Genomic DNA, 13422 nt, shown 5'->3' on the forward strand with positions numbered 1-13422 from the left:
ATAATATACATAGAATTTGACAGCATATCAATTTACTACTATAATAATCATGGATCGGAGCTCCTAATGATGAAAATCATGTGACAAAGGATTAGGAAGTTTATCTCCTGACTTACGTTAATACTTGTTAGAAATTATTATTGATATTTACAAGGACCGACGTGTAATAGGAACTGAATGTCGGCCAATGACTCGTATGTTTAGTTAACTCTGACAGTACAATAGTTTCGTTTTGAAATCCACTTACAGCATACCGTAAGAAAATGAGTGGCAACAATCGAGATACCGGACCTTATACAGTAATAAGCAAACACTTCTTGTATGTTAAGCAAATAGATATCATTTCACGAGGCAAAAAACCTGTCTGCCATTTGAAAATGACTTTATAAACATGAGCATTAGATTAGTGTAGAACAACTTTAACCAAGTTATGTTTTTACGAATCGATAAAGCTTATTGAACATAATATATAATTTTGAAAACACTTCTGAGAAAATATATTATAACCAATAGAAAAAGTCTTTTTGAAAAAAGTAAAACACCCCGCAGGTATCGAACCTGCATCTCTCGGGTATCGCGCGTCTATCGTGGGCCCATGTGCGTGGGCGCGTACTCGAGAGATGCAGGTTCGATTCCTGTGAGGTGTCTTACTTTTTTCTATTGGTTATAATATATTTTCTCAGAAGTGTTTTCAAAAGGTATGTTATGTATGTATGTAATTATGTATGTTTAATAATTAGAATGCTACATTCTTAAATCCTGTAATTATTCGTTGAATAAAAAAATAGTTAGATAAAACTTTAGTATGGTGTTTGGGAGAGGTATTAAACCTGTGTACATGCTATTAAAATAATTGTGAAAAATAAAATATATATCTACCTGAAAAAATATCGTAATTTGGTTTCATTGTTTAATAATATTTTTATCATGTTTATAATGTTTCATAATTATTTATCTAAATACTAAATTTATATAAAGATTTAATTTCATATTAAAAAAATAGTAGGACCTTTTAAATTGGTGAGTAATTTATATATATTTAAATTACTATAATTTTCAATTGTCTATATTATTTTTTTTATAAAAATATTGAAATACAAATACAACATAATTTTATTATAGATATTTAAAAAAATGTTACATAATAAAAACAAAGTTAAAATATGGTCGTTTCAATAGTTCTGAATAAATTTTGTCGTAATACTAACGTCAACATTACAAATTTTAAAAAGGCGGTTTTCAAAATACTGTGGTCTTTGAATGGAAAAACATCGCGCAGTTTGCCAAAATGCAGAAGATACTCAGATTATTAAATATTTAATACCAACTATTTGATTTTTAAAATCATTTATTATTATAAAAAAATTACATTGTACACATTTTATTATAAAAATTACAGTGAGAAAAATTAATAATCACAAGTTCAATTTGTCAAAGTATTTATTGTAAAAAAGAAAACCATCCCTAATTTTGAGTCGTGCTTGAAAATCGCTCTAAGTTTTTTGATATTTTCAAGATTGAGAGGCTAACTCGACATGTTATAATAATTATATCTCCAATGATGTCTGCAGTTCTTGTGGATGAATGCATCAAGCGACCCATAGACTCCTTTATCTGGACATATTTTCGAGTAGAAACCTTTTGTTTTCCGTGTCGACCCTCAAAATTTGTGATATCAATCATTTGCCACTTCTTGGTTTTATGGCTAAAAAGACTCTCATGAACAACACTTTGTAGAGCCGATACTTTGACTTTATTTATTCTAATACTTGTCTTTTGTCTTTTTCGCCATTCAGTACCATATTTCAAAGAAATCATTTATCTAGAATGTTGCTCTCAATATGGGAAAGACTAAAGTCTCCACCAGGTAAACTTAGTCCATTTCGATATGGCATATAATATACGACAAATAGATAAGCATAAATGATGAAAAAGACAATTTGTCTCCGAAATATTATTTAAATAATGAATCATAGAAACGACGTTTATTATCTTATAATGAGATATATGAAAAATCATTGATGATTCATAATATTAAGTATATTAATAAAAAAATGAATAAATTATTATTGTATGGATAATATATGTGTTTAGGTACCAATAAAAATATACGGATGCTAAAATCTTACAAAAGTGAATGATTGTTATTTTAATTTGAATGTTATTGAAAGAAGTCCGTTAACTGTATAAGTTAACTTAGTCATATTCTTTATCTGATTGTCCTTTACAAGATAAATGGTTCCCAAACTTGTATTATTACTTTCTTGCCATACGATATAATATTTTATTATTATTCAATATTATCAGTGAATTATTAAATAAAGAATTTCCTAAAAATGATTTATTTTTGTATCTCTGACTGAGTTCTAATACCTTGTAACGTTCACTTTAAAAAATTCATGGAATGAGCAATCCGCTTAGACATATTTTTATGATATAAGGAATTTTAAACCATAGAAATCATCCTAAATAAAAGTTGGACCTAGTGGGATTTTAACTAATATCTTTCACTGTCTGGCTCAAGCTGTCGACCCGTCTCTAATAAGAACTATGATAATGGTAATTATATCAAATTCCGCCGATGAAAACGCCGCAACCAATTTTTTAATTCAATCAACGCATAATATATTCTATACACATCTCACAGAGTAGTTTATCATATTATTTATGTATTGATGTATTATAATTTTTACAATAACTTAGTTATAATTGTTACACTAAGTGCTATGTTTTAACAGCACCTCTCTTGGCTGTCTTAACTTTTAGAGTGAGATAGACAATTTTGTCATTTTAGACGGCTAACTTATTGTAACAATTATAATACCTCAATACATAAATATGAAAACTACCCTCGATAGCCGCCGATAGCAGACTTGTGTATAGAATAGATGCGCTGATATTACTTACGGCGTTAGGTGTTAACTTTATATTTTATTAATGATGTCATTCATTGTACTTGCGAATATTTTAGTTTATTCAAAGCTGAGCAGATAGTCCAACAAGAAGATTTAGGCAATAACAGGAAGTCGCTGTCGTCAACTAAATAGGAGGAGCTTGTTAGTTCTATTAGTTCACAGTTTTAACACGTAACCAAGAAGATCTTGTCGTACAGTACACGATTTAATTAAATGTTAAATTATTATTATTATACATACAACATTTTAGTAGGTATTTATAGTATAAATGTTTTTCAAAATGATTAATTTTCAATAATAAGAATCTAGCATTCTTAAGCTTGTTATTAAATAAGTAAATACAAAAATTGATAACATCTTTTTTATGTGATACATTGCTAATATATTTTTTTTAGTAACACAGTAATAATATATACCTACTAATAATATAAAAATATCAATAATAATTTAATAATGTAACACTGTCTTATAATGAAAATGACAGCCATCATGCGGTGCCCAGTCCATTGATATTTTTCCAGTTGATGAGAGTGATGTGTTAAAATTTATTAAAAAAACTAAAAAATACTCACTCTTTGGGACCTGATAACGTCCCTACATTTTTTTTAAAGGGGTGTGTTGATTTTGTCAAAGGCCCACTTGCATATATTTATAATCTTACAATGGAGACAGGTATCTTTCCGGAAACGTGGAAGATGTCGAAGGTTACTCCAATCCATAAGAGTGGTACAGAGTCATCAGTGGAAAATTACAGGCCGGTAGCTTTTCTCTCTGCAGCATCAAAAATTCTTGAGATGATCATGCACAACATGATTTCTCCAAAAATTGAGTCATTTATAATAAATGAACAGCATGGATTTAGAGCAGGCCGATCAACCGAAACTAACCTGATGGTATTTACCAATTATGTGTCATCGGCCCTGGATAGAGGTCACCAGGATGACTGTTCTTACGATGACTTCTCGAAAGCATTTGACAAAGTCGATCATGATGTCCTGATGGAAAAACTCCAACTTATTGGATTGTCTGATCGATTTTTGAAGCTATTCGGGAGTTATTTTAGGAACCGTCAACAATACGTATCGTACGGCCTTTATCAGTCACAGACCTTTAACACATTTTCTGGTGTCCCTCAGGGCTCAAACTTAGGGCCGTTGCTGTTCACGATTTTTATAAATGACATAGCATTGGTAATAAAAAATGCTATGTTTTTGTTGTTCGCTGATGACTTGAAACTCTTTTTGGAAGTTGTCACCTTGGACGATTGTCGTCAGCTCCAACTTGATATAGATAATATATTAGATTGGGGCAGGCGTAACAAACTAGAATTCAATATTGATAAATGCAATCTTTTGTCGTTTACCAGAGCCTCAAAAGTGTTGTTTTTCCAATACTCGATGCATGGCAGAGTTCTGTCACGAATATCATCTGTAAGGGATCTTGGCATTACGTTTGAGAGTAAACTGACATTTATTAGCCATATAGTTACCATTTGTAACAAGGCGCTTAAAATGTTGGGCTTCGTCATGCGTACTTCCCGGGTCTTTTCGGATGTTACGGTATTAAAACTTTTATTTAATTCTTTAGTTCGAAGCAGACTTGAGAGTGGGTCTATTGTTTGGGCACCGCATCAGTTGAAGTATGGCCTTATGGTGGAGAGGGTTCAGAAGAAATTCTTGAGACTCCTTTATTTGAGGTTGTACGGATACTATCCGTGGCTTTATCCAACTGACTTTCTCTTAGGCATGCTTACATACTGCAGTTTGCAATTTAGAAGAAATCTTTATTTAGCTATGTATTTTTTTCGACTTATACGAGGTATAAATGAGAACTCTGCCATTCTGGGCAGTGTTGACCTGTGTGTCCCTGATAACTATCTTAGAAATAGAGAACATCAGTTGTTTATTCTACCAAGGTGCAGAACCAACCTGCCACTGGTAATGCCAATTGGGAGGGCGATAACTATGTTCAACGAAATTGCTTCGGGTGTTGATATATTCCACCTACGTGAGGATGAGTATAGGTGGACGTTATTTTATAAATTTTTAAAATAGGGTCTGCTTAACTCATCCGGTGTATTTCCATGTACCTATATAATTAATATTTTTGTATGTACATATTTGTTTAATAACATATTATCTATCTCTTTTTTATGTCATGTTGTGAACGTCTTAAACTTATAATTTGTAATGTCCACAATATGTAAAAATAAATAAATTGAAATTGAAATTGAAATTCATGAATGGCACAATGTCACTTTATTAACTTGTGTGAATGTAGACGTAAGATCAGGTGTCGTAATGAATATTTTGTCATTAATGAATGAAATACGCAATGTCGATATAATTAGAGCAATCTAAACAACGATAGTATATTATTTAGTCAATTTTGACTATATTTTGTGAATCATACGATACGTAGATCATTGAAATCTCAAACACTTTGTTTCAAAATCACTACGATACTACTACGTAAACGCCAGTACAAATAATAATTTATTATTATACTATTGTTTATATCAGATATCTTTACCGATTGTAATATGCATGAAATACGCGATTTTATATTAAATCTCTGTACAATACGTAATTGACAGTGGTTGTTCTTTCACAACAGTTATAGATAGCTACGTTTCCATTATACTATGAATCTTTTGACTTCGTTACAAAGAAACGAAATTTCATGTTCGAATTGGTCAATATATTGCGCAAATTTATTTATAAAAGTAGACTTTCATGGTTTATCTCCGCAATATATACATTTTATCTTCTTCTTCGTCTATGACCAAGATAATTTGGCCTTCTGATATTTTGCATTCAGTTGCACGCAGAGTGTTGCACTGTTTAATCGGCCTATCCATATAATTCTAGAAGGTGCTCTTCTTCACCCCCTCCGACCTTCGACCCGATGCAAAATCACAAGTTTTTATAGGTTATCTTCCCTTTGAGATATATCACCAAAAAACTGAGTCAGGCGAAAACAAACGAGGACAGTCTGTTTCTAATCTAGAAATCTACATTTATATTGCAGTCTGAGTAAATTTGAAATTGTACATAATTTTCACTAAAATACTTATTATTTTTAACATAATTATGCGGACCAGGAATATAATTACACGACATAAATTTATATTAAAACATATATTATTTATTTATATTAAATCAAGTTTAACAAAATGTATATGTTTAAGAAGTTTATAACACCAATGGTACGAGGGTGGGTCAATAAGTCCTTAGAAAAGCCGACAAGTGGCGCGACTAGTACTGTAAGCGGCAGTGGCGAAGGGTGGAGGTAGGCTGTTAAGATCCGCCATAAATAGTGCACATTAAACTTTTTCAGACATACATATTTGTTTTCATTGAAATAAGACTACAATTTACAGATAGTGTAGGTTAGATTTTAAAATTCAATTAAACTCTGAGAAACCAAGCCATAATAGATATTAGTCAAAAAATACATGTCTATCTATAAAATATCTAAAATTATGCAATTGAATCATACATAACTTTGAGTATTTTATAGATAGAATAATATTTTTTATTTATTATAGTTTGGTTTACGCAGGGCTTAATGAATCAAAAAAAAGAACCAAAAATATGTGTAATATGTAGTTTTAATCCAACGAAAACAAATAACTATGAATGAAAAATTGTACACAATTTTGTCGTATTGCCCAAATTAGACCAAATCTATTATGGTTTCGTTTAGGCAGGGTTTAATTGATTTTAAAAAACTAACTAATACCATCTGTAAATTGTAGTCTTAGTTCAATAAAAACAAATACATATGACTAACAAAGTTTGGTGTGCACTATTTATAGCGAATCTTAACAGCCTACCTCCACCCTTCGCCACTGGTAAGCGGTTTGTTTTCATGCAGCGGCACTACCGATTCAGTATGCTGCGAAGTTTCAATCAGATTGGTCGGGTTGTTGTGTGTTTTTCGTACATTTAAAAAAAAAAATTTGCTTGTGGAAAATGGAAAAATGGAAAATGGAGAAAATTGAGTTTAGAGCTGTTATTAAACATTTTAATATAAAAGGGTTAGCAGCAAAGGAAATAAAAAATGAGTTGGATTTAGTTCACGGCATATCTGCTCCTTCACTTGCAACTATTTATAACTGGTTAAATGAATTTAAACGTGGTCGTACATCAACAAAGGATGAACCACGCTCAGGACGTCCTGTAGAGGTGACTACACCAGAAATGATCAATAAAATCCACGATATGGTGTTAAGTGACCGAAGATTAAAGTTGAGTGAGATAATTGAGGTTACAGGGATCTCAAAAGGTAGCGTCATTTCTATTTTACATGACAAATTGGGCATGAAAAATATTTCTGCAAGATGGGTGCCGCGTTTGCTCACAGTCGACAATAAACGCAATAGGGTGGTGGCCTCTAAAGCCCTGTTACCGCTCATGCAACGCAATCCGGATGAATTTTTTCATCGCTTTGTGACTGTAGATGAAACATGGATACACCACTATACTCCCAAGACGAAAGAACAGTCAAAGCAGTGGATTGCGAAGACAAACCATGTCCAAAGAAGGCAAAAACCGTAAAATCAGCTGGTAAGGTTATGGCTACTGTATTTTGGGATGCACGTGAAATTATTTTCGTTGACTATTTGAAAAAAGGAAAAACAATAACAGGGGATTATTATGCATCTTTATTGGACCAGCTAAAAAACGAAATTGAAGAAAAATGGCCTCATTTAAACAGGAAAAAAATCCTCTTTCATCAGGAAAATGCCCGTGTTCACACATTTTTACGATCAATGGCTAAAATTGAAGAATTGAAGTTCGAATTGGTCGACCACCAACCGTATTCGCCAGATTTAGCCCCCAGTGACTTTTTCCTTTTCCCAAACTTAAAAAAATGGCTAAGTGGACAACGTTTTTTTTCAAATGAAGAAGTCATCGATCGGACAAATGCTTATTTTGAGGACCTTCCGAAAACTTATTTTTCTGACGGTTTAAAAAAAATTGAGAAACGTCTAACCAAGTGTATTGAGCTCCAAGGAGATTATGTTGAGAAATAAAAAAAAAATACAAAAATAAAAACTGTTGTAATGCTTTTTTCTAAGGAATTATTGACCCACCCTCGTACCTTCCAATCTGTCAATCATTTTTTTAATGCGTTTCTGCGAAACTTCGTCATTATTTGGGAAATCCGACATATTTTTATACCACAGGAAAGATATTGTCCTTTTCTTGAATTTTTAATATATGGTTGCTAAATAAAACCATATTTAAAGGATGTTATTGTCTAGTGACATTGTTTAAATGATCAAAAAACCGCAACCGTTTGAATTAATAATTATATGAATTATTAATTTCAACCACAACATTTTAAACTTAATTTACCCTTTTATAAAATTTAAATAATTAGTAGTTATGTTTATATATGACATATTTTACTAAAAATTAAGCTATTTATAATAAATTTAGCTAAAACAGTTTAATGCGGAAGAAACAGGTCTGAATGTAGTGGTAGACGCTTAGATCCAACAGTGAACTTCTACATGCAGAACAAGACGAATAAGCTTGATTAGGATTAATAAACCATTTCTTTTATTCAACGAATAATTCACAAGATTTTGATAATGTAACATTCTATATTATATTGAACATACATAACTTGAAAACACCTAAGATCTAAGAAAACACATAAGACCTAAGATAAAATCATATTTGAAAAAAAAATACGATACTCGAAGGGATTTTAACCCGTATAACTAACCATTGGTGTCGCGCCAATATGTGCAGTAACCAATTATACTATGATCCTCCTATCTAATTACGACCGATTGTCAATAAAAACGCAATTTGATAAGAATTTCATGTATGACCTACTAGTTTGAATTGTGTCTATTTTCTACTTCGTAATTTTAATTCATTTTTCTCTTACATAAAGTTTTTTATTACCGATTAAGAATGATTATGCCTGACGTTTTATATAAAAATAAAAGAACTGTCTTCTCATTGGAACTTAAACATAATATGCAAAATTAAATCACTATTTACGTGAGCATATTTAAATTATCACAGTATTAAATATATATTTTTAAAGTAAATATAATTCACGAACGTCTATTTATTTTCGAATTTCATTCGATTGTGTAGCGTTCAATTGACCCGGCTCCGAATCGTCCTAGATCACTTTTGATGATTTTACAACGTTTTTTTTAGCTCGTATTCTTATTTGTCCGGTACAATTCTTGCAATCGATTTTTAACTAACTTCCCGACTAGCTAGATATTTGAAACTTTTAGAATATATCAGAACACGATGCCAATGCATTTTTTAATACTTTTAGCCATCTTTAAGTAGAATTGAATTCATTTTCAGTTAATTCTGTTTTGTATGAAAAGTTATTTCGACACCATTATTGGTTGCTAGGGGTCTGGCGTCCTAGCAACTAAATTATTAATATATACGTGGGTTACTATAGAAATCACTATGACATGTCAAATTGACATTTCAGTATTATTTCTATCAAGTACAATTTTTTTTGATCGTTTAAGCTAGTCAAGTCAAGTTTATATGATTCAACAGAAAATTTAAAAACGTTGTATATATAATATTCTTTTTATTTTCTTTGTAATATGTATATTTCTGAGATTTTTTAAATTTACCTGAAATATTTACTAGTACCTACTGAACTATGTATAGTGACTTTTAGATATAACATATAGGAATGTATATTAATTAATATTATATAAAATAGATAGATATCGTAGTTTTCATAAATAGCAAAATTTAATGACGACTGCTAAACTATGAGAAACGCTTGCAGAATGTGAGAACATTTCCAAAAAAAAATATTTGTCATCGCTTTCCTCGCGCGCAAGTGTCCATCATCATCCAACCTTATAAAATAAATAAATCATCGGAAAACGAATTTATAATCGACTTTATTTTATTATAATACAAAGATAAAGAAACCATTTATGATTCGGTGGCGTAATGGTTGATTTGTCGCGAGACAAGGGCCGGATCTAAAAATATATTTATATTTCAGTTTATTTATTAAGTTTATTATAATATACTCAATATAGAGTTCAAGTTATAGGTTATGTTGTGTTGTGTTGGGTTGTGTTGCAATATATATAGGTACAAGCTACGTTCATAGAAAAATAACAATGGTGAATGAATGATTCGTGTCATTTATATAGGTAAACCAGAGATACTATTGACACCTGTGGGTTTATTCTATACTTATCGACTGCTAAAGCGATAAATACGACGGCTAACTAGGGTAGGTTTGTATCAAAGTATTAGTACTTATTGTAACAATAACAATAAGTTGGTTGTAATTGTTGCAATAAGTGCTATATTTTAACAGCACCACTCTTGGCTATGCTAAAATTTAGAGCGAGATAGACAGTAACTTTTTGTAACAATTATAATACATCAATACAAATATGCAATACATACTATCACGTTTAGCGGTCGATAGTCGTCTTGTGTATAGAATACACCCGCTGATGTTCATATTCTTATTTTAAATGTAATAGTGATTGGTGGAAGAAGTAACACCTGCACCAACGTCCTCTTCACGGTGGAAAAGTGCTATGGTAAGGAGTAGTAAAAATCAATTGGTACTGAAAGTTTTAGAGGTAAATGTATGTCTTCAGGCAAATTCCCTTCCTTTTTCAAAATTTATTATAAGGATCACACAGAGTTAAAACTACAATATATTATAACATCTTGTAGTGACGAAAATTGTACATTGTTACTAAATCATTTAACGTTTAATTATAGAAAATTAAATTAAAACTAACTAAATATTAAATATAATTATGGGAATTTGTTAAATTAATATTGATTTATTTTTCCTATATATAGACTTTTACCTCGTTTACGTGTGCATGGATTTACTGTTGACAGTATGTATTATTGCTGCTATAACAAGAAAATTCACGTTTAAACACGCATTGTCATGCAAGTTGGAAGATTGCATGCATGTATCATAAAAGTTCTGAATGTTCTGGATTTTCACGCGATAGTATAAACTTGCATGACGTATGCGCATGTGTAGTAAAACGAGAGTGGCGAACCTGTCGAAAAATACGTACATCGCGCAAAGCATTTTCGACGTTTACCAATTATTCTTTCTTTCTTTCTCCGTCCAACAAGCACTTTTCGTGACCGTCACCTTGTTTGGTTTCCATCGTGGATTAATATTATAGGAACTTCCGATTTCAGCTCTGCGCAGTGGACATAAATTTGTCGTAAGTTTATCGTAAAAGAAAAAATGTGACACGTCTTTATTGAGAAGAAAATTTGCAATTCCGTCATACGTCATAAATTTAGTCATCCTGCCCAATGATTTTTTTATACATTAAAATAAACATTCTAGAAATCGTTTTGCATTCATAAAAAAGATTATTTTAAAATGTTTAATGGCAAATTAACGCAATTCGTATTACTTCGCGACCTAATCAAATATTTTTTTATAATCAATATTATCATATTTTAAATGCATTTTTTGATTATTTAAATTTCCTTTGATGACTAATAAGTTAGTTATCATTTTTAACTGTATTACATAACACTCATTAAGTGGCGGAGTACACTGCAAGAATCCGTGCGATGCGCGCACATTGCAGGGGACCTAGCCGGTACTTGTTTTGCACGCGCGCATCGCACGGCCACTCGCAGTGTGCTTTGTGGCTGTTCTTTAGTTTATTCATAACTAGTTATTTCAAAACCATTGTGATATACAACGATATGATCTATGCGCCCGCAATCATTGCCCCCACAAGGGGGGGGGGGGGGGGGCTGACAGGCCTTTAGCCTGGGGCCCGGCGTGGCGAGTCGACCAGATAAGTGAGATAAAAACACACCACAAATTTGCTTTAATAGCAAAAAAAGCTAATTTCCTTCGACAATGTTATTATTAAAAATCATGTTGTTGCACGATATAATTTGTAATTGTGTATTGATACTCGACAACTCCATAATTCAAATGGATGTATTAAAATATACAAAAAACACTAAATATACACATTAATTTTGTTTGAAAATGCTAGCCAGATGTGGGGCCCATGCCCTCAATATGCACCTCACCTAAATAGTCCACCGCAGCTATCCGACCACTGATATCATTTTAAACCAGTCTAAGTCCAATTTCTTTGGCCTAGCAACCTTAAGACCTTGTCCACATGGAACGTGTCTCGCCGCGATTCGCTGCAAGTGCACGTGAACACCTCAATGAGGTCACCAGTACCTCGACCGCGCGCGACAGTCGTCACGGCGCGAGTACGACTTAATAAAGTCACATGTATTTGGAATGCGCGCGAGTCAAAACGCGCGTGTCTCGCCGTGATTTGCAGCGAGTGCATGTAGACACCTCAATGAGATCACATGTACCTCTAATGCGCGCGACGACAAGACCTTGAGAAGGCCTTAACCTCCCGTGGCGGCGCAGTACAACCTATTTAAAAACAATAACTGTAATATTGTTCACCTCAATATACTTACTTTGAATAAATATAAATTTTCCATTATTTAGATTCTAGGTAAGTTACCCACATTATGTCTCAATGACATCTTGAAGAGACCTTCATCCATTAGTTAACCGATAGCAGTGATGGCGAACCTATGACACGCGAGATGGTTTTGCATGGCACACGATTTGATAGTACCTACCTAATTCATACATTTTGTTTCCAACCAGTGAGCTGACATTTTTAATGGAAAGATATTTCCGTTATTACTAAGTTTAGGTGGCTATTTCTGTACATACATAATGATTCTCCTCGATTTGCCACCCTTTGGGTAACTGCCGTCCCCAAGCGACGGTCAATCTGCCTACCCCCAGACGATACTGATAATGCCTGTTTTTAAGTGAGTTTCAATAAATATTTTAAAGTTTTATTAATAATAATTAATCATCAATGTTTTTGGCAGGTCTGAAAAATGCGCCTAACCAACGATCGTCCTTTATTTCAACGAACTGTCTGCAACGAATGATAATTTGCCGTCGTGCGGTCTGTTGAGACCAGCCTCGTCTGCGGGTCATAAATCTCAACAACTAAATTATGCGATACATACAGTATCATTTTATTATTAAACCGACCTCTTGGAATTGTGAACATGATACACCTGCCATTTTACGATCCGCTCGTGGACGCAAGCCACGTTGGTGAATCACATGACTAATATCTATTCATATTCGCATTGTTTGTATCATCAATCTGGTATTAAATGTATTGTCACTACATTCTTTACTATAAAAGTGTCAAAATTTATTCGTACGTTTTTATACAATTGGCAATATAATTTTATGTCATAGATAGTAATATAATCGGTCAATGTTATTTGGTTGTAGGGATTGCAATACCGGTATTCAATTATTTATCGATACCGGTTTCAATAATCGAAAATACTGGTATTTTCGGTATTAAGAAAGTGTAGAGATTTCGTATAATCCTTCAACCGACATGGTATTGTCTGTGGTCATTTATAAACCACAGACAATAACGTAACCGGAAAATAAG

This window comes from Rhyacophila brunnea, unplaced genomic scaffold, assembly GCF_057557595.1.
Source record: "Rhyacophila brunnea isolate RB1 unplaced genomic scaffold, BYU_Rbru_1.0 scaffold_5, whole genome shotgun sequence".
NCBI classification, from domain to species: Eukaryota; Metazoa; Arthropoda; class Insecta; order Trichoptera; family Rhyacophilidae; genus Rhyacophila; species Rhyacophila brunnea.